At 52.8% G+C, this 21,381-nt stretch overlaps 1 long non-coding RNA gene across 1 annotated transcript; it reads left to right on the forward strand.

Moving 5' to 3' along the window:
* Positions 1 to 587: 587 nt before the first annotated feature.
* On the forward strand, positions 588 to 20,428 carry LOC309882586. The gene is made up of 3 exons (XR_014318317.1): positions 588 to 1,444; positions 18,221 to 18,372; positions 20,238 to 20,428. It is a non-coding gene; the product is annotated as an uncharacterized lncRNA (long non-coding RNA).
* The last annotated feature ends 953 nt before the right edge of the window (positions 20,429 to 21,381 follow it).

Raw genomic sequence — 21,381 nt, forward strand, 5'->3', positions numbered from 1 at the left:
CCGCGACGGCCCCCCCCTCCCTGTGCCCCCCTTCCTCCTTCTCCTCCTCCTCCTCCTCCCGGCGGGGTTTGTTTCCACCGGGAGACTTCACCCCTCGGCGGCTAAACAAATGGCAGCGACCCCCCCCACCCCCCCTTTTCCCTCCTCCTCCCACTTTATCCCTAAATCCGAGCCCGGCGAGCGAGAGGCGGAGGGCTGGGGGGGAGGCTGCCGGGGCCGGGGGGGGGAGAAAGAAAGAAGCCGGGCTCGGTGCTCGGAGGAAGAAGCCGCCCCCTCCGCTGCCCCCCGGGCTGCCGCCGCCGCCGTCCGCGTCCCGCCGGGCCCCCCCCCCGTTTAGCTGGGCCGGTGCCTCGGGGAGCTGCTTCCCATCGCCGTGCCTGCCGAGTCTGCCCCCGGCCCCGCCGCTCGCCTTTTACTTTTTATCTCTCGCCGCGGCCGTCTGCCGCTCCTTGACAGACGTAAGAGCGCCCCAGCATCTCCCCGCCCCGAGCGGCTCCCCCACGCCCTCCCGGGCGGCCCCCTCGGCCCTGTCCCGGCCCCCCTCCGCCGCCCGCTCCCCGCCGGGGGGCAGCTTTTAAAGAGCCCTTTCCGCGCCGCCCCTGCCGCATCCCCGCCTGCACAGCGAGGGGGGGGGGGCTTTGCCACGCGTGACCGTGGCCGCGCGTGGGGGGCTCTCCCTTTACAGCCCCTTGCCCTGCCCCATTCTCCCCCCTTCCCCCGGTTTCCCACCATCACCATCACCCCCCCCAGAGCCTCCTCTGCTGGAAACCACGGGGGGGTGGGGGGAGAGTGGGAAGGGCCCCACGCGTGTCGCGGGGAAAGGGGCCGGGACGCGGCAGGCCGGGCCCGCGGGGCAGCGCGCAACTTCCGCGGGGCGCGCAGGGAAGCGGCGGCCGTTCCCCGGGGGGGGCTCGGCGCAGCGCGGAGCTTCACCCACTTTAAACCCCCTCTTCGTGCGCTCTTTTAAGCTCGGCGGGCCCGGGCAGGATGTTTATACTGCGCAATGTAAACACGGGCTCGGGGGTGCTTTAATAAAAAGAAATCGGCGAAAAGTCCCCGCTGCCGCGCGAAATGCCCTTCTCTGCCTCCGCCGCCGGTCCCGGGATGGGAACGGGCTTCGGCCCCCTCGCCCTCTCCGAGGTTTCTTTAGGGCTGGGTTGTTTTGGGTTGTTTTTCTCTCTCTTTTTTTTTTTTTTTTTTTTGGAGGGGGGGTGTTGTATATAAATCTGTGCTGAACGTTTGCTGTTGAATGCCAGGAGCCTGATGCTCAGCTCCGTCGGATGCCCCAGGCACACACACACACATGCGAGGGGTGTGGGGGGGAAGGAGAATGGGAAGGAATAGTCCTCAGCCCCCCTTTTCTCCTCCTACCCCTTCCAAAAAAAAAAAAAAATAGCCCCTGTGAGCATCTTCCCATCGGGAGAGCTGTCACTCGCTCATCAAGGTAAGTCCCTTTAAAGCTTTGTCACCTTCTTGCTCGTGGAAATCTGCGCTCCGGGGGGGTGCCGGGAGGGTGGGGGGCACGGCTGCAGGAATCTGGGCTTTGCCGGCTGCTGGCTAGGAGCGGAGCAGATGTGCTGGCTGCTGCGGCGTGCTCGCTCTCAAGATTGGGGAAAGGAAGAGAGAAAGGAAGGAAAAAAAAAAAAAAAAGAAAAAAGAAAAAAAAAGAAAAAAAAAAAAAAAGAAAAAAACTGCCCCCCCCCTTGCAGGCCGCACCGCAGGGCTGTGGGTCTGCCCCGCTGCAGCCTGCGCAGGGAGAGAGGGGATCCCCCCAAACCCCCCGTCCTCCAGATTCGCTTTTAACGTTTTTTTATGATAATTTAATACCTTTTAAAAGAAAGATAGATACCGATCGGGTTTCCAAACTCCCTTCGCGTTATTCGCGGGCAGTTGTTAGCAGCCTCCAGGGCGCCTGTCACATCTGTGATATAATCAAGAGGGATTTAACATCAGGGGCTTTTTTTTTTTTTTAAGAAAAAAAAAAAAGCCTCTCTCCTTCCCCTTCTCATCGTCTGCCCCCTCTCCGCCAAATAAATCCTCCTGTTCCCGGGGCAAACGAGGAGCTCTGGGGATGGAGAGGAGCAGGGCGAGCCCGCAGCGCCGTGCGGGGCAAACCCCGAGCCTGGGGGGGGGGGGAGAAGAAGGGATGACCGGGGGGGGTGAGGGTTAAGGGGGGGCTGCTGTTGCTGGAGCTTTTCGCTGCAGGCAGAGGAGAGGAGGTTGCTCCGGCTGCCCGGCCCGGCCGTGGCCGCTGCTCCCTTCCCGGCCGGGGCTCGGAGCTCGGCGGCTGCCCGGGGGGGGCTCTGTGGGGAGTTTTGGGGCACAGCACTGACTCTGAGCTTCGCTCCGCATCGAATGCCGCCCCCCAGGCCTCCCAAAAAGGGGCTTCTTTGCTATACGAAGCTCTGCGACTGAATTCCCCCCCATCCGCCCCCCAAAACACCTGGGGATGGAGGTCGGAAAACGGCACAAAGAGCTCGCGTAAAGCCCAGCACCGCCGCAGGCAGCGGTTCCACTCGGAAATAAACATCTCCGAGCAAGAATCTCCCCGTGGAAATCAAACCACCCCCTTCCAGACAACCCCAGACCCCGCACAAACGCCCTTTCCCCCCTCGCCCCGTCTTTTCGGAGTGTGAAGATTTGATTTCCGATGTATTTATTGTGGCCAGCAAGCATTAAAATGGAAATATATTGCTCCCGGTTTTATAGGCCTCGCAGTGGGAATAGCAGAAAATTTCGGAGCGTTTTATAAGGTAAACCGAGCCCGTGCATTGGGGAAAGGAGAAATTTGGGGAGGAGAAGCCGGGCCGCGCTCTGCCTGGGGGCTGAACGACCCTCGGCAGCGCTTGGGGGCATAACGGGGACAGGAACACGCCGCGGGGGGGGGGCCGACGGTGACACTTTATTGCTTATAAACCCCCCCGCAGGTCCCAGCGGCACTTTCAGATTCCGGATCTGCCTCGGACGGCCTTTTCGGAGCCGCAGAGCGCGGACTGGGGCCAGTCCCGCAGCAAAACGGGACGCGCTTTTGCTCTTGTTTGCTCTTCTTTCGGGGGTTTTAATCGGGCCCGCCCCCAGCCCTCACCGCTGGGGGGGGAGGAGAGCAGGAAAAAAAAAAAAAAAAAAAAAAAAAAAAGGCTCATCAGGAGCAATTAGCCCTGCGCTAATCCCGGCACCGTTTGGGGCCCGTTTTGCCCAGCACGGCCCCGCCATCCCCCCCCCCACCGGCCCGGCCCCGTTGCGCTTCCCAAACGGCCCCATCCCTCCCCCGGGCCGCAAGTCGGCCGTGTTTTGTGTAAAAATAGACAAATCCGAGCTTTCTTCCTTTTCCTGCGCCGAAGGTATTTTTACTAGCTAATTGCTTAAGTGAAGTCAACTTTGCGAGCAGGCCGTGTGTAATCCGAGGCTGGAAATGTATATAGGTGGTATTGTTAGAGGCGGGCTGGGTGCTGCTCCGAGAGGGGCCGGGGTGTTCCTGCGAGCCCGGACCACCCAGGGCGAGGGGAGTGACTGGCCCGTGTCCCCCTCCCCGCTGCCCCTGCTTTGCATTTCCCCCTCCCGGAGGACCCCCACCCCTTTCCCCGGCACCGGCCCTTTCCCTCGGCTGCTTTTTCAGCCATCCATCCCCGTGGCCGCCGGCCCCGAGCCGGCTGCAAATTGATCCCTAAACGTTTATTTAAGGCCGAAGGGGTGCGTCCGAGAGCGGGGCCGGTGGCAGGGCAGGGGGCCGGGGAGCGGAGCCCGGCTGCGGAGTCACTGCGGAGTCACTGCGGAGCCGCCCGCAGGCATCGGAGCGGCTTTCCCCGGCCCCAGGGGCTGCTGCGAGCTGGTTGGCAGCACGGGGGGGCGAAACAGGTTTATTCATCCCTCTACAGGGTGGGTAGTAGGGCCCCAGCCTGGTGAAACCCCCCTTTCCTTAAAATCGAGCCAAGTGCCCCCTTTGTCCGCTTTCCTCCTGTTTCCACCTGGGTGCAAAACGCCCCCTCCCCAGCCGTTCCTGCGGGGTAGGGGGCCCGACACACGGTAACATTTCGCCCCACGCGTGTCCGTGTACGCAGCTCGTGCCCCGATCCCGAGAACCCCCAGCCCGGCCTCCGGGACCTGGAAGAGTTTTTGGGAAGGAAAAAGCCGAAATCGGGAGCGGGTGCAAAGCGGAGCTGCCGGAGCGCCTAAGCCGGCTGCGGGGAGGTGCGGGCTGTCTGTCAGCCGCCGTGTGACGGGCAGAAGTTCAGGCTTTGGTCAGAAAGGAAAAAAAAAAAAAAAAAAAAAAAAGAAAAAGAAAAACCTCACACTTTTCTCCCCCCTCTTTGTCTCTCTTTCCCCCCCTCTCTGCCCCGTCCTCAGCCTGCCCCCCACCCTCCCCAAAAGAGCCCACATTTTCCATGACGTCCTTCGATGAAATATTGCAGCGCAGGAATTTACAGCCCTCTTCAGCGCAGGATTTTTTAGTTTTCTGGCAGCACCCACTCCCCGCGATACAAATCGGTTCCAGCGATAATAAGCTCCGAGCGCTACCACTTAGACACAATCGCTTCCCACAGAGATCTTTAAAATATCTCCGGGTATTTATATCCCTGCGCAGGGACGGATAGCTAGAATACTTTCCCGGAGGGATGCTTTGTGGCTGGCTGGGACTCAGAGCCGAGGACCAGGGCAACCAGCGGGGCTGAGCCGAGCTGAGCTGGGACCAGGCTCGCTGCAGCGGGTGATGCTCCCGGCCATCCCTATTAAAAAGATTTCGCCCTAAAGGGGGCCCGAAGTGTAAATCCAGGTGTAAATCCGGGCTGGCGTTATCGTTGGGGCTTTCTCTCACACAGTTTCCCTGCAGGGTTTTCTTCCAGTGCCTCCGATGGGAGCTGAACTGGAGGTCCAGGAGGTGCGGCGGGGGCTCAGTGTGGGTCTTTAGGGAGGAGAGGTGGGGACATCAACCACCCCCGACAGAAACTGGACTGCTCTGAGCGATGGGCTGCAGCAGAAAATGCTCGAGAATTATCCCCCCTCGCAGCCTTTCCCGGGCACCCAGTCGCATTATGGCCGACAGCTCCCCGGGGGACAGATAAACAGGGACCCCCCGCAGCCCCCTCCATGCCAACGCTTCTCCAGCTCGCCCCGAGACCCGGGAGCCCGGAGCAGGGGTCGGATACAAAGGGGTCGGGGATTAAAAGGACCTAAACAACCCCCCCGACGGGAAGGCATCCCGCTTCTCCCAGCTCCTGCTCGGAGCGGTGTGGCACGCAGATAAAACGCAGCTCCTGGGTAGCCATTTCCAGCTTTTCTAGCCCCAAACTTCGGAGGGTGAGAGGCAAAATGGGGACGTCGATGCCTGCTAAACATTTCGTTCCTCCGAGCCGTTCTTTTAGGTCAGGGAATCGCCTCCGCTCCCCCCGTCCCGACGTGTCCCGGAGCGAAACGCGCGGCCGGGTGAAATTGGGGAAGCCCCCTCGGACCGGGGACATGGAGGGGCTTCCCTGGGGCCGGCCACCCCGTAAGCCTCAGCCTTGTTTCCAGGCTTATTCACCTCGATTCGTTGTTTTCTTCCCGTCCCGAAAGTAAAATCCCCGTCGAAACGGCCCGTCGAGCCACAGCCCCTTCTAGCACAGGGCAGGCGAGGGCCAACGGCCCCCTCGACGGACTCGTTTCGGGGTTTCCTACAAAATTCGTCTGCGTGGGGTCACAAAGGAATAGCCAAAATAGAAGAGAAAAGAGATTTTTTTATTGCATGGGTGCGAAACGCCCCGGGGACGGTGTAATGCCAGCCTAAAAAGCACCCAAGCGGGCGGCTTCGTGTCTTCCTAAACAGCACCGGGAGAGGAGGAAAATAAATGGGATATGGGAGGGGGTGGCTTTGCTGTCCCTCGGTGCTCGGTGCCAGGGGACAGCGAGGACACCGGGCTCCGAGGGAGGAAAAAAAACGGGGGGGACCCGCACGGTGCCGGGGCCGTGCAGCCTCCCCGGTGCTGCGGGAGGGGTCCTCGGGGGGAGAACGGCTTTTTGGGGAAGCATCACCCGGCTGCGGGGGGACAGCGGGTAACAACCCCAGGACAAGTGTCCCCAGCATAGGGGTGGAAAATAAAACCCACGCTGAACCCTGTAAATCAGGCGGTGTCCCCTCCTGGGGAGAGGGGTGAGGGCTCAGGGCTGTCGCCGCGTGCTAGGCACCGTGTCACCTGTCGTGACGAGAGGGGCGACACGGGTATAGGGATCCGCGAGACCACCCGGCAAAGTGACCCACGCAGGACACGGAGGTCCCCCGTGGGGGATGCGGCAAGAAAAGCGGCTTCCAGGGAAGGATGCTGAAGGCGAGGCGAGCCCGGTGCCAGGCTCCCCGGGGACTTGGTCCTTTGGGGAAAGCCACCGGTGGGGCTCGGCGTTCCGGTGCACCAAAGAGGCTTCGTCCCTTTACCCCCTGCCCGTGGGGTCCTGCCCTGCCCTGCGCGGGGACCGGCCAGACCCGCCGCCACCTGCCAAAACTAAAGTCGGGGCATCCCTGGGTATTTCAGGGGAAACAACAATGCCCTCGGGCCAGAGAGAGGTTTAAGGTTAGGGTTAGAGTTAGGGTTAGGGTTAGGAGCCCCAGGGCATGGGGACGCAGAGGGCGGGCGGGGGTGCCCCGGGCAGGCAGAGGCCGGCGGGGCTTTGTCGGGCTACAGCCTGTGTCCGAGGGGGGGATCCGCCAGGGGTTTTTAACCTCGCTCCTATAATAAATCTCGCACCTCAACCCGTTTTCATCCCCCCCCCGCTCCAGAGCCCCAAAGGGGAATGTGTTTTCGGGACTGTTGTTCATAAATAAGGAAGAAAAACCCCGCTGGGGCTTTTCTTTATTGCGGCTCCCTGCTCGCTTGGCCCCTCTTTGCGGAGAGGTGCGGAGGGCTTTCCTTGGGAAAAAAAATAAAATCTATTTTCCAGTATTCTTCTTTCAACTATTTAATTCCCAATTAACGATGTATTGCTTAATTGAGGGACCCCGGCAGCTTTGTAATGCACCAGCAGGCTCTGGAGCCATGTTACTTGATGCTGCAGGTTCTTGCCCCCTTCTTTGCTTTACGGTTATCAGCGCGGAGTTAAAAAACACTAAAAATTTGTTAATCACCTTTGCCACTTTATTAGAAAAACAGAAGAACAAGTCGTAAAATAATCCCTTTTGCACGACTGGTCCCTAAGCTAAATATTATCAGCGATTTTTTTTATCGGAGGGGTAGGAGGGAGGATTTCAAAAATATTCTGCAGGGAGCAGCGAGCTCGGTTGGCATCCTCGGGAAAGGTGCTCGGTAAATGCCTGAAGCACCCGACCCAAGGTGGGAAGGCTTTCCGGAGCAGAGGATTATGCCCTGCAGTTACAGGGCTTCTGCAGCAAAGCAGCTGCTTTTGAGTGAATCAGGCTGATAATGGGGACGGGGGCATCCATCGTCTGCTTTTTGGAGAAGGGGGTGTACGTGTGTGAAAGTCGGGGAAGAAAAGGGGAAGAAATCTCTGAAAAAAAATAATCAAAAAAACAAAACCAAAAAAACAATACCAATGCGCAGATCTTTCTAAAACTTCGAACAACGAACCCATGCATTATTTTGTTTTTCCTGTTTTCAAAATCGCTCGCTGAACCATAAAACGTCGCAGCACGTTTTGCAGAACACCCTCAGCTCCGCGCTCTTACTCTCCTTTAAATTCCAGTTCTTAAAACCATTTTGCATCTAACCCCGGTAAAATCCGTGAAAGAGGGAGCTTCTGCCTTTTTTTTCCAGAAAGGGGCGTCCAGCGCCTTTCTCCAGCAGATTTTGGGGGGCTACCTGCGAGGAAAGATGCTGTCCCAGGGCCAGCTTACCGTGTAAAAATTCTCCTTACAGAATTATTCGTTTCCCCTCTGGAAACGACCTAACTGGGAAGCTCAGAGCCCCGCGGGGACTTCTCCCAAGCAGAGACCCCCGGGCTCAGGGATTTTGCTCCGAACCCAGCGAGGGGCGCGGAGCTCCTGCGGGTGGGGGCCGGGGGAGACCCGGGTGCCCTGGCCAGGAGCAGCCCCGGGCCCCCCGTGTTCCTCCACGCGTGGGACGGGGAGAGCAGCCAGGGGGGCCGTCGGGGCACGGTGCTGAGCCCTTAATTCGCATCGAAATCTGGCGTCCGTCATGCCCTGATTTGGGGAGATGGAGAAGGTCCGACCCGCGGGGGCGTCCAAACGCCCCCATTGATGCTAAGCCGCGGGGACGAGCAGAGGTGCGGGTGTGCGGGGGAATTAGCGCTCGCACCTCGGGAGCGCCTTTCCCTGCCTTTCCCTGCCCTTATTTTCCTTTCCCTTCCCGGGAACAGGGAACCGAGCTGCAGGCGGAGGGGGTCAGGGGCCAAATTGGTCATAGGTGGGGAGAGAAAGGGTACTGGGGAAGAGGAGAGGGGGAGAGGGGGAAATAAGGGAAAGGCAGAGAGACATATGGAAAGGGCTAGGGCAAGGCAGGGAAAGGGAGAGAAAGGGAATGAAAGAGAGAGAGACAGAAAGGCGAACAAAGAGAAAGAAAGAGGGAAAGAGAGAAAGAGAAACAGAAAAGAAAGGAAGAGAGAAAGAGAGAGAGAAAGAGAGAAAGAGAGAGAAGAGAGAGAGAGAGAGAGAAAGAAAGAAAGAAAGAAAGAAAGAAAGAAAGAAAGAAAGAAAGAAAGAAAGAAAGAAAGAAAGAAAGAAAGAAAGAAAGAAAGAAAGAAAGAAAGAAAAAGAAAGAAAGAAAGAAAGAAAGAAAGAAAGAAAGAAAGAAAGAAAGAAAGAAAAAGAAAGAAAGAAAGAAAGAAAGAAAGAAAGAAAGAAAGAAAGAAAGAAAGAAAGAAAGAAAGAAAGAAAGAAAGAAAGAAAGAAAGAAAGAAAGAAAGAAAGAAATAGAAATGGAAAGAGAGAAATGGAAAGAGAGAAATGGAAAGAAAGAAATGGAAAGAAAGAGAGAAAAAATAAAAGAAAGGGAGAGGGAGAAAAAAGACAGACAGAAAGAAAGAAAGAAAGAAAGAAGGAAAGAAAGAAAGAAAGAAAAGAAAGAAAGAAGATAGAGGGGAAAATAAAGAGAAAAAGAAAATAAGAGAAAATAAGAAAGAAATAAGGAAAGAAATAAAATACAGAGAGGGAAAGCAGAGAGCAAGATAAAGAAATAACAACCACTGTAAAGAAAGTAGAGAGAATAAGGAAAATAAACAAAGAAAACAGAACAAGAAATTAAGACAGGGAAATGAAGAGAAACAGAACGAGAAAAAGAGATGGTGAAAGAAAGAAACGGAAACGGGGAAAAAAAAAAAAAAAAGGAAAAACAAACAAATAAGAATAATAACGAGAAAGGAAAATAAATAGAGTCAAAGAACGAAAATGGGAAGAAGGAAGGAAAAAAGAAAAGAGTAAGAAAACGGGAAACTGAGAGAAAAAAAAAATAAATGGAGAAAAGGAGATAGAGGAAGACAGAAAAAGAAAGCGAAATGTAAAACAAGAGAAGGAAAGAGGGGAAGGGACAAGGGTGTCCCGCCGGGCACGCACACGGCGGCGTTTCCCTGGCCCGGGGGGGACAGAACAACCCCGGCCTCGGGGCTTCGGCTGTTTGGTTTTTTTTTTAGCTGCTCGGAGCTTTTTGGCCTCGCTCATCTCCTCCCGGAGCGGGGACGCGAAGGGGACCCCGGCCCCAGCCCCGCTCCGCGCAAGTTGCGCGCCCCGCGCAGCGCCCGCTCCGCGCCGCCGGTGCCCGCGCCGAGAGCGGCGGGAGCGGCTCCTCGTTTACTTCCCCGGCTTAGTAGGTGGCCGTGTATATTTTTGTTGAAGTAGTGTTTATGTTAATGAAAAAGGCTGAGATTACAAACAGACCACTGAATGCCCGGGATGTTGCTGCCGGATTGGTCTAAGCTGTGTACTTTAAACCTAATCAGTTTCTGGGAGCAAATATGATTTTTTTTTTTTTTACTTTTTTTTTTTTTTTTTTTTTCTTTTTTAGTAGAAACACATTTGGGATGTTTGGGGAGCCCCGTGCCACCCCTGCCCCTTCCCCTCCAGTTTCGGAGCTGCGTTTCCCGGCGCGGCGGAGACGGAGCAGGGCTGCAGGGAGAAGCATCAAAGCAGCTCGCCGAGAATTAGCCGTAAAAACAACGAAAACGAGCCCTCGGCTCCTGGAGGCGGGCAGGGGAAGGGGGGGCTCATCTCATCCTCCCCGAGCCCCCCCTGAGCCCGCAGAGGGGTTTCTGCGTCCTGGTGCGCATCCCTAAAACCTCGGCTGTGCGGGCTGGGGCATTGCCGGGGGTTTTCCTTACCGGGTGGAGCTCATAAAAACCTGAAATCTGCTTCAAAAAATCCCCGGTAATTTACCATTTAGAATGGCTAAAATATATATAAATTTAAAAATATAATGTAATATGTAATGCAATACAGTACAACGCAATACAATACAGTACAATACATATGATACATATATATATAATCCCAGTCCTTTTTTTTTGTGCTAACTGAGCAGTAATCAATTAATCAATTACATAAAAAGAAAATAAATTTTATTTTTTTAACGTTTTTTAGGGTTGGAAAGAGCAGTGACTTTGATTTCAGAGGCTGAATTTCGGAGTCAATTCGATTCTGCTTTTCTTAATAAAAAGATTTCTCCAAAATTACCCCTGGCACCCCCTCATCCGTTTCTACCCCGCCTGTATTTTTGTGCGCTTGAGCTCTTGCTAGCGATAGTTAAAAAATCGGATTTTGACAGCCTTTCATCTCCCGGTCGATAATTTGCCAGCTTGCAGGGATGCACCCTGGGTCCCAGCGAGAGGGTTTCTTTCCCCCCCCCCTCGCCCCGGGAGCTCGGCGAGCAAACGTGCGCGCAGCTTTGGCATCTCCCTCCTTTTCAACACTTTCCTTTTGTGGGCAAAAGCTCTCGGCGGAGGAGCCTCTCCGGCAGAGCCAGGCAGACCTGGAGGATTTGTACGCTCGGATGTTTTACTACTGTTATGATTCCTCATTGACCGAGGTACAAAGACAATCGCAGCGTAAACAAGTTGCCCTCTGAAGGAGGACGTGAACAAAATTTGGGGCGAGTGAAACTTTAGTAGGGAAGCGATGTAAGGAAACAAGAGAAACCGTGAAAACCCTGCCCCAAGGTTTTGCCACGCAATGGCAGCTTCACTTCAGAGCTGCAGGGGGGAGATTTTTCTCCTTGTTTTGGACAGCAGAGGAGAGTCCCCAAAACAACTTTTTCTCCCTCAAAATATCTGTGGGGGAATCAAACCATCTCCCGGTGGAAAGGGGAGATTCCCAGCACAGGGCTTAGCACCGAGCCAGGGGGGTTTCTTTGTTCTCTCCTGGCACCTGGAATTAACCTTTTTTTTCATGATGCTTTTCTTCTTTTTCTGGGGGGAGGGGAGAAATAGTTTTTCCCTGGCGACATTAAGCAATGCCGTGGAGGGCTTATCAATGCAAATAAATAAATAAAAGAATACAGCAGATGGCTTTGGAAAAAACATCGCAGTTAGGGCCAGGTAGGCCCTGTGGAGGTGCCTGGGGTGGGGGCAGCAGGGTGGGGGGCTCAGGTTTCCCAAGGCACTGGGTGCTGTGCTGGCCCCTGTGCCCCTTGGTGCACGTAGCCCCTGCGTGGGGACCAGCCACAGGATGTCCCCTGCCCCTGCACACCCATGTGCAGACGTTCTCAGGGATGCACGCACATGTGCACACACGTACCCACACACACACGTATCCATAACACACACACAACCCCCCCCCCAAACCCCGCAGCCGAGCGCGCCGCTCTCCTGCAGCCCTAATGATGCTGCAGAGCAGCTATGCGGTGTGAGGCGAAAGCAGATGAAAGTGATGTCACATTAATGTCAGCTCACAACTCGAGCCCACACAGCCTTGATTGCTCTTATTAATCTTGCCAATTTGTCTGTCAGCACTTGGCTAATCCCTAAATAGCCTCCCAACAGGTGCTTTATGCTTCCGCCACATCCCTGCTCCCCGGCACCCCCCCGGGAGCCCCGCTCACCCTCCCCGGTGACACCGGCTTTCTCCTGTCCATCTGGGAGCGGTTCCTTCCCCCGGGAGGGCTGGAGGGGAGAGAGGCGACTTTGCAGATGTTGTTTAGTCTGTCCAGAGGGCTCAGAGCTGTGGGCTTCCCAAAAGGAAGGGAGGAGATCCTGGAGAAGCCAGAGGGTGCCGGGGGGGCATTACCTGGTGGTAACTGGGGGTGAACCAGCCCCTGGCATGGGGTCAGCCCTGTGTTGCTGTCAGAAAATACATTTTCGGCACCCACTGCCACAATTGCTCCATGATAACAAGTTGTGTTGCTTTCGTTTGTCGCGGCTTTGGTGGTTTTATTGAGAAGGGAGTGAAGATTAAAATGAAAGGTCCAAACTGGAGCTGCAGTGGAAAAGTCACATTACACCCGAAGAGTTTTATCCTGCAATTAAGCGGAGGGTCAAGCATTTTATTTCCTACAGTATCAGAAAATCCACTGGCTTATTACAGTGTAAATTTAGCCAGAAGTACCCACAGAGTATTGAGAGGAAGACTGAAATTATTGTGCTGCAAGGCTCAATCTTCCTTGCACTGCTATTTAGCACAGTAGCCTTAAACACAGGTTTTGTGTGCAGGAAACCCTACTGACTACTAGAGCGGAGCCTGAGCCGCTTTCCTCTCTCCACATTAAAAACAAAAAAAAAACAAAAAAACTTTTATTTTTGTTTGGCAGCTCAGCTGCATGAGAGGGTTCGCACGCAGCCTGCAAGCCCTGCGCACCGCTGCGCTCTCCTCCCCATTTCACCTGGGAGATGCTCTCCACTGGAGGAAGTGCTGCCAGAGCCGGCGGAGCAGGCTCCCCTCTCACATCCGAAGTTGGCTCAGGTTATTTCCAACCCCACTCTCCGCACAGCAGGAAGGAAGAGCTCTCGGGAGCATCTTCAGTCATTTCTCCAAGAGCCTGGTCCAAAGTGGTCACCAAGGGAAGTAGATCCACTAATTGAGCTCGGGGCCGGTCGCTGTTAACCCTTGGGTGCTTCAGATCCGATCCTAAAAGCTCTCTAAATGTCCCATACATGACTGCAAGCTGTTTCGCTCCCTCCTGACCTGGATTTATTATCGGCAGACAGATAGATTTTTTGTTTCTTTCCCCCCAAGCCATTTATTTCCACCAATAAGACTATCCATCACGGGGCGCTGGAACCGACCTACAATCCGAGGATATTCTTAGATACGCAGCATGTCAGGAAACGGCTAGCAGCCCCACTTGATGCAAATATTTGGACGACCGAGAGGTAGGAAGGATTGTCCAAATGTTTACTGAAGGCTGTTGATAGCCTAAGGATTTATAACTGGCGTATAATGTCTGCCCCCACACAGCTCCTCTAGCAGGTGCATCCAGTTTCAGCATGACACATGGTATGTGTGCGCTCTGGGAAAGGGGATGCAGGAGAAAGCAGCTTCGCAGCTCTCGCCTCCCTTTTCCCATCTCCATTAAGGTTTGGAGGCCAGGGAGAGGCAAGATGGGAGCCCAGGATCAACCCCAGTGGTGCAGAGCCCTGACAGCTATTCAAACTGCCACTATCATTTAAAGACAAAACGCAAGCATTGAGTGTGTTTAGTTAGAATTTCCTCAGTGAAACCAAGGCTCTGAATTATCGGGGCCCATTGGTATGTTCCCTGTCGCAATCCTTCAGTGCTGTGGTGCGGGGAATTCATGACATCGTTCTGCTAATTGTTCTTGCCATTTCACTTCCTAATTTCCACCACCTGGACTGGATCTCTTTTGTTTCACAATAAGCCCTAATTATGGCACCTCAGAGTGCTAACACATTGTCTTTAACTGCTGCTGGTGTCCAAGTAGCTACAGCTTTTCGGTGGCTTTCAGGACTCTGCTGGAAAAGCCCCAGTGCCTGCAGCCCCGTAACCTCACTGCCCTTCCCTCCCAGCCCAAAAAGCCCATCAGAGACAGACCAGGCTGTCTGCCTAGAGCTGGAAATATAGCCAAGGAAAGTTTTAGTGTCTTGCCCAAGGCCATCAGGTTATTTGATGGCAGAGAGGGAAAGGTCAGCCCTGTTGCCTTGATACCCCATCCTATATAACCTATAGCCTGTATAATACCACCACCTCGGCGTTGATCCACGGGATCCAGAGAGACCTCATGGTGCTCCCAACCAACCCCTGCTCACAGCAGATCCATTGCCAACGTGAGGTCGGGTCAGACGTGGCTTTGTTTAGCTGAGCCTGGAAAACCTCCAAGGACAGAGACCGAGAAGCACAAATACAGGGAGCCCAGGCAGCAGAAGCTGTCGGTGCCCCCGTGTCCATCCCACCAGGCTCTCCAGCTCTGCCGTCAGAGCGGCCGCTCCAGCTGCAAGCATTCCTGCTACCACATTATTGGGAATCCTATGAAACAGGAGAAATGAGCACAGAGCTGAGTCACTCAAGTCTGCTAATCGCCTTTCCCTCAACTATTTAGTAAATTTGACTATGCTAGGAACATGAACGCATGCATTTAGCATGCTGCAGATGCCCAGACAAAGTGCTTTTCTTAGTAACGAGCAGCAATTGTATCTGCTGCAGAAAAGCCTTTAATTCATTACAGCCCCGGACCAGCAGAGTTTGCTGACTGCTCAGACGGGGAGCACAATGGCCCTATTGTTTCGCCAAGGGGAAGATTTCCTAGTTGTACGCTGCTGCGTAAACTACATGTTTGCTATTTGTTACCTGATTCATTTCAGTGGGTTTCCTTAGGTAGGTTTAAGACCATTTGCAGCAGCGAGGGGAACTCTCGGGAGCTGTGGCCTGGTTATCAGCGTTACCTCTGCTGGGCTTGTTGGGATAGAAGGAAGAGGACTTGGTGTTCTCCAGGGGAGCAGAAATTGTGTAATAAGATATTTGGGGAAAAAAAAAGTTGAAAGTGCTCAAATTCCAAAGTCATCTGCTGTGCTTGACGAAGGATTTTTTTTTTTAATGTAGTGAAAGAATTCAGCCCTGGTTTTGATGTCACATTCCCAGTGTGACCTTGAATGTGGAGTCGTAACTCAGACTAATCCAGACTCTTCCCTCCTTGAACCTATTTCTCAACGATGACCCAATGGGGTGGAAATGTGTTTCCTAGACAAAGATCTTGAGCCATCAACTGGCTTCAGGCCCAAGGAAAGAACCAGCCACATCTGGGAAAGTGCCTGGCTGGTGGCTCCACTTTCTCACTGGGGCTGGTGGCACCTGGACCAGGTTTCCCAGGGACCTGCACCAAAGGGAGGTAATTGCAACCTCAAACCTCTCCAGCAGAACAGAGGACCTGCTGCAGGTCTTATTCTCCAGCCTGTGTCCAGCAGTTTTAGGAGAGGAGGGCCATGGATTTTATTTTAGAGGGAGTCTGCTCTTCCCTTTTTGCATTCACTGCACTCCTCTCAGCTGGCCCTAGGCAGCTCCTCTTGGTGTTCACTGACTTTAGGTAGGTGTCTGTTCTTCGTGGCGGGGTGATTAATCCATTTTTTGAAGCTCTGACTTTCCCCAGGCCCCAAACAGGGACTTTAAGCATCCCAGAAGGGTTCTTCTCACTCGGAAGTGCTGCTGCTGCTTTTTGTCTCACCTTTTCTGCTGAAGCCCAACCAGGAGGAGGTTGCAAAACCAGGGGGATTTGAGCCAGGCTTAACCGAAGCAGAAATAAATTAGCTCAATCCCTGGTATGTTCCAGTGCGTTCGGGCTTGGATGTTGTGAGCGATGGCTTGTGGTCCAGACCAGCATGGTGCTTTTAGCTATATATAATTAGATGTTTTTCTAAAGCAAACCATTACTGACAGATTGAAAGGGTTTTATTCCGCAGGATTTTTCCTGCCTCGCCTGCCAGGGAACATGCAGGCCTCATTCAAACTCCGCTTCCTTGGTGTAAATCACGGCGTGGGGCCACCTTATCTCCAGCAGAGAGCCAGTGCAGGAATGCTGCTCTGCCCAGCCCTCGGGCCACCCACCCCTGATCCCAGGCTCTAGCATCTACTCCAGACCCAAGCCCTGACCCCTCACAGACATGTTTTTTGCAAGGTCAGGAGGTTGGGTGGTAAAAGGGGAGTGGGGAATAGCAGAGAGACAGTGGAGGCTGGCTCTGCAAAGAGATTTCAGGGGGATGTTTACACTGGCCATTAAGTGCAGACTCGGAGCCTGTTCTCCTCTCCAGATTTGCCGCCCATCTGCACTGCTTGCATGCAAGCACGTCAGGCACAAAGCTTCAAAGCCCTCTGGGTGAGGGTGGCCCACGAACGCTCTGCACCCTTGCTTTTGGGACATGCAGTTTGGGCTAATCAGAGCAAGGCAGGGCCAAGCGAGGCAGCCAGCCCTGATAGGCATTGCCTTGGTCCTTCATAGGGTGACAAGGTTTTTAGCATGGCTAAAAAAAATACAAACAGAAAAGGCATACGAAATGGGGAAACGCAGGAGAAACGGCTCTGTCAGACAGAAGGAGATGGATGTCCCTCTCATCTGGGTGGAGACACAGCTCTGTGTAGTGCTTTCACCCAGAACAGAGCATTTCTTTTCTTTTGGTGTAGTGTTGTGGTGATTCACCGCATCGTAGCTTGTCAGCAGAAAGGATTAAAGAGGATACTGTTGCACCAAACTGACAGCCAGGGCCATTTTGTACGCATTGAGAAAGCCTTCTCTGTTGCATGGAAACTGCCTTTTGGAATCAGGGAAAAAAATATTTTGGGCAAAGTCTCTCTCTGAAATTTCTGTCTGAATCTGTTTGGAAGGAGCAAGTAACTGGCTTCATCCAAGACATAGCTGCAGAAGGGTTTTCTGAACATGGTCTGTCCTGTGTCTGATGAGGCTACTTGTATGTGCATCACACCAGGACACATTTCAATAGAGAGAGAATGTTCCAAGCCAAATTCTGATTTTCTTAAAACTGTTAAACCGAAAATGGGTCATCACTTTTTGCACAGCCACTTGTGTATAAATTCTTCCCGAGCGAAGAGGAAAATGTCACTTCCTTTCCTCTCAGGTCTGGTCTCGACATAGGAGATGGAGACTGCAGGCCATTACCCAGCGAAGTAAGGTTTCACTGTCCAATAAAGTGGGTTGCACGGTGAATTCTTCCCTAACTACTCATTAAAGCAAGCTATCCCAACTCCTACTGAGCCTTCGGAGCGAGTGGCTCATTTTCAGGACTGAATTACTAAGCCTGCCGACTGGGAAGCCAGCCCTGTCCATCGCTCAGCCCAGCCTGCACCTCCCCAGGACTGGGCGCCATCCCCAGAGGTCCCGTCCCTGCCCAAGCGAGAAGCCTCGGGGCCAAGCCACCCACCACAGCGTCCCTGAAAACAGTTCCCATTTCAGCCCTCGCTTTCCCCCCGTGACAGCGCATGGGAGTCTCCCTCCCTCTCTCCCTCCCTCCGCCCTCCCCGGCGGTGCAGCTGCTCGGCTCTGCGAGGGAAAGGCTCCCAGATGTGCTCGGGAGGGAGCGGGCAGAGCCCTGAATTCCACTCCGTGCCGGGCGGACTCTTTGTATATTTTGTTTTAAGGAGAAAATATGCATCAAGTCCTTGGAGAAAGGCTGGGGACCAGGCACGTCCCTGTGAGCACACCAACCACAGGGCAAGCCATCCGCCCTTGGCTTTCCTCTGCCTGCAGGATGGCAGCTTTCAGCATCACTGGCTGCTCAAATCCATCTGCATCATACAACAGGTCCCTAAAACCTTCCCTGGAGACAAATCAAGGCACCCAGACCCTCTCAGAAATTGGGAACTTCCACAAAAGTAAGCGAGCCCCACGGCACCTGAACACCAATGTTTGAAATTTGGGGTATTTTTGGCTCATGAAGCACATGCCACATCAGATCAATAAATACTCACACACTGGTAAGGGCTTTATGGGTCTGGTTTCCTTGCACTTCAAGCGTATTTAGCTGTGGCACTTGGTAGCTCCATGATTATTGCGTGAGACAATACGTTTATGAAGTGTTGGCCTTTACTTAGTTAATCACTTCATTGATGTGTAATATAAAAATAGTATGAAACTAATTGTTTCTATGGAAACAGGAACCCAGCAAATTATTTCATATCACAGCTTGGCAAAAGAAAAAGAAGAAACTGCTGTAATTGTTCCCATTAACGAAACGCGAAGGATTCATGCTCAATCTCTGCTACACTCTGCTTCACTTCTGCTGTGAATTAGGGGACGAGAAGTCAGCACAGAACCACATAAAAAAGCCCTGAAACAAGCTGCGCTTTATTGAGTATTTGTAGTTCTGCCACCAAAACAATTTCCCTTCTGCTTTATAGGTTTCTGGCCAGCAACTCCAGCGACTGCCACAGCCACGCTGCTCATTTGGGGATGTCGTGCACCGAGCTTCGATCGGGTGCCAGCCATGTGGGGTGGAGGAAGCCCACCCCTACCCCACTGCGGGTGGAGACAGGAAAGCCCTCACACTGGGGTGAGTGCCTGGAGAGTGTAGGAAAAACCAGTTTTTGGAGCAAGTGATGGGGGCAGCCCACCTCGATGTGGGCAAGTCAGCCTGCGTGTGCCCCAGATGATCCAAAACTCATCTTTGTGGAGGTTTTCCCCTCTTCTATTAGGACAGTCAGCTCTAGGGTTTGGTTGCTTTAGGCAGACCCCAGTGACACAGCACTAAAGGAAAACTTGACTTTTTCAGTTCCCTGAAGCTCCCACCTTCCTGAGATTTCCTCATCCTGGCAGGTCCGAGCAAGGTGCCTCATGGTCCAGATGCCACAGACCATCACCTGCACAACCAGCCTGCTGGTTTTACTGGGATTAATGCCTCTACAATGCCATGGGGTGGCCCAGCCGTGCACTTTCTGGAGGTGTGAGCCTCCTGTGCATCCTCCCGTCCCCAAGATGAGGCCACCTTCACCCTTCCCACATTTGCCCCAAGGCTCTGCCCCCAAACCCAGCCCCATCACGGTGATACAAGGGAACTGGCAGCACAAAGCCCACCCTGATTTCCAGCCCCATGGCCACCCAACCCTATTGTCTTCTCTAGAAGAACCGGGGGCGACACAGACCCTCTGTGCCCCAGGGTTACCAGGCTAATTACCGCTAATTGCCCCACTTTGCTATCTCACCAGCCTCACTATGAGCAGGGCTGATAGGATATCAGCGAGATAAGAAGCACAGGTAACAGGGCTGCAGTGGGGTTATCTCTGCTGGAGGAGCTCCTCTGGGGGCACCACGGCCCTACAGCTGTGCAGAGGGGAGCAGGGACTGGCATAATCCTCTGAGCTTTTTGGGGAATGCTACAGGAGGGTTGCTGGCTGCATGTGCAGGCACTAGCAAAGCAAGCTGGCATTCATTTCATAGTAATTCCTTTAAATTTACTTAGCATGCAGTTTATTCGTTTGAGTTGTTTTTGCTGTTGTTAATTTAACACTGTGGAAATGAAGGCTTCATCATTTTTCCTTTTTTTTTTTTTTTTTTTTTTTTTTTTTTTTTTTTTCCCCACAAAGAAATAAACTCTGTTCTTTGACCAAATGCTGTATCTCTCAGATCATTTATTTCACACCATCTCCGCTGGCCTACTTGTAGTAGTTCAGCTCCTAGACTGGCCTCAGCACTAGGTAGGAATTATTATTACCACCTGCTTGCCAAAGAGGAAACTTGGAGAAGGTGCCATCATGGTCTGGAAATACTTTTGCAATTAAATACTTGAAAATTTTGCAGAGAAATCTTGTGTAGGAAATGTATGTCATGCAGACTGTGTTGTCTCCACAGCAAGTACAGCACATCACACCTGGCAGGTAAAGCCCACTGGTATGTGATGCCCAGCCACATCAATACCTACAATTTATCTTGTGCTCGTGTGTCTCAGTGCTTGCTGATGCTACAAAAACCTCACTGCTGCATTTCCTAGATAAATCAGCAGAGTCAGGTGCATACACAGCTCGTGCACAGTTGTCAGCAGCAGCTGGGCACATCACACACCTTGCACATCCTCTGGGTCCTCTCACCTGCACCTTGGAATATTTTCCATGTCCATCTCCACTTGGAAGAGCAACACAGGAGACTCACAAAGATGGGTAGGCAGGCAGACAGAGCACTTTCTTCCTCAAGGTACCTCCATCATCTGCTTTTCCTTTCACCCTGCAGAGTCCGGTCCGCTTTCACTTTGGTTCAAGTTACCAGAGTTTCTCAGCCTGTTACAATAAAGCTCATAACAGAGTCTGTGGCCAGCTCTTTCTTTGATAATTCCTTTCCCCCATTTGTTTATCTCAAGTACTGAGCTTTGTTCCAGGCCCAAAACCAAAAGCCTTTCTACCCTGTTCTCTTCTTGACTTGTTGCAGATGTAACGAAATAAATCTTTAGAAAGAACAAACCTTCACTTCCTCTCTCCCGTCTGATTCAGTCACAAACCCCAGGAAAGAAAAATAAATCACAACGTGAGCTCGCCCGCTCTTGAAGGATACCACATCTCCTCCCATAGGCCACCGTTCAAACCGGGCGCATCCATCCCTCGGAGAGGTCAGCGAGTGCAGCATCAGGCATCAAACCAGCCCCCAAAACAAAGTCATGTGCACTGCCAGGCACCCGTTCCACATTACTTATCCCCTCTGTGGTCTGATTGCAGGACAAAGACCTGGGAATCATGAAATATCTAATTTGAGCACGGCCAAAGCCAATGGTGGGTAAAAGCTTGGTGTGACTGAGGTTGAAGTGATGCTCAGCAGTGGTTGTGAGTGTGGCCACAATGCCACTGAGGTCCCAGGGCTTGTCCCTTGGTCACAGAAGGACAACGTGACTCACCGGCCGGTCACACAGCCCCACTGGCTCTGCCCCTCTCATCTCCCCCAACACCCACCTAATGCATTTCAAACCGTCACTGGAAAAATCAGCTGCAGGGTGTGTTTGTTTTTCTAAATTGCCCATGGCAAAGACGTAGAATACACCTCCAAACAGTGTTCCTGCCCGTCCTGTGGGAAGTCTGCATAAAGCTGTGTTGCTCGTCAATTAGCCACTACAAGAAGGTCTCTAAATGCGACCAAGTTACAGTGACTGTGTCTCCAGTTGGGTCTGCATTAAAGACAGAGTGGCTTTAAGTCAGGGAATGCAAGCTGTGTAAAAGGGAAGACCTGGACTTACACCAGGCAGCATCTGGCCTGTTTTTTCTGTTCTTTCAAGGATACTCTGGGGGAAATGTACAGAACCATGAGTCATGCTGAAGTCAGAAGATATTTAGATATTTGGGCTACCCTTCTGTCCCCAGACTCTTTCACTCTGGAGGGATGAACTGAGGTTTTTCTCCTCTTCTTCTTTTTTTTTTTTTTTTTTTTTTTTTTAAACAAGAGATCTTTGCAGCTTTGAAACAACCCGTACAGTTAGCATTGAAGAAAGTGTAATTAGACACTTTGAGAACTGGAAGAAATTAACTCCAACCACAGACCGTCACTCAGACCATTATTTAATTATTCTTTCCAAATGTGCAAAGTA

The sequence above is a fragment of the Aythya marila genome (genome assembly GCF_965140915.1).
Source record: "Aythya marila genome assembly, chromosome: 12".
Taxonomy (NCBI): Eukaryota; Metazoa; Chordata; class Aves; order Anseriformes; family Anatidae; genus Aythya; species Aythya marila.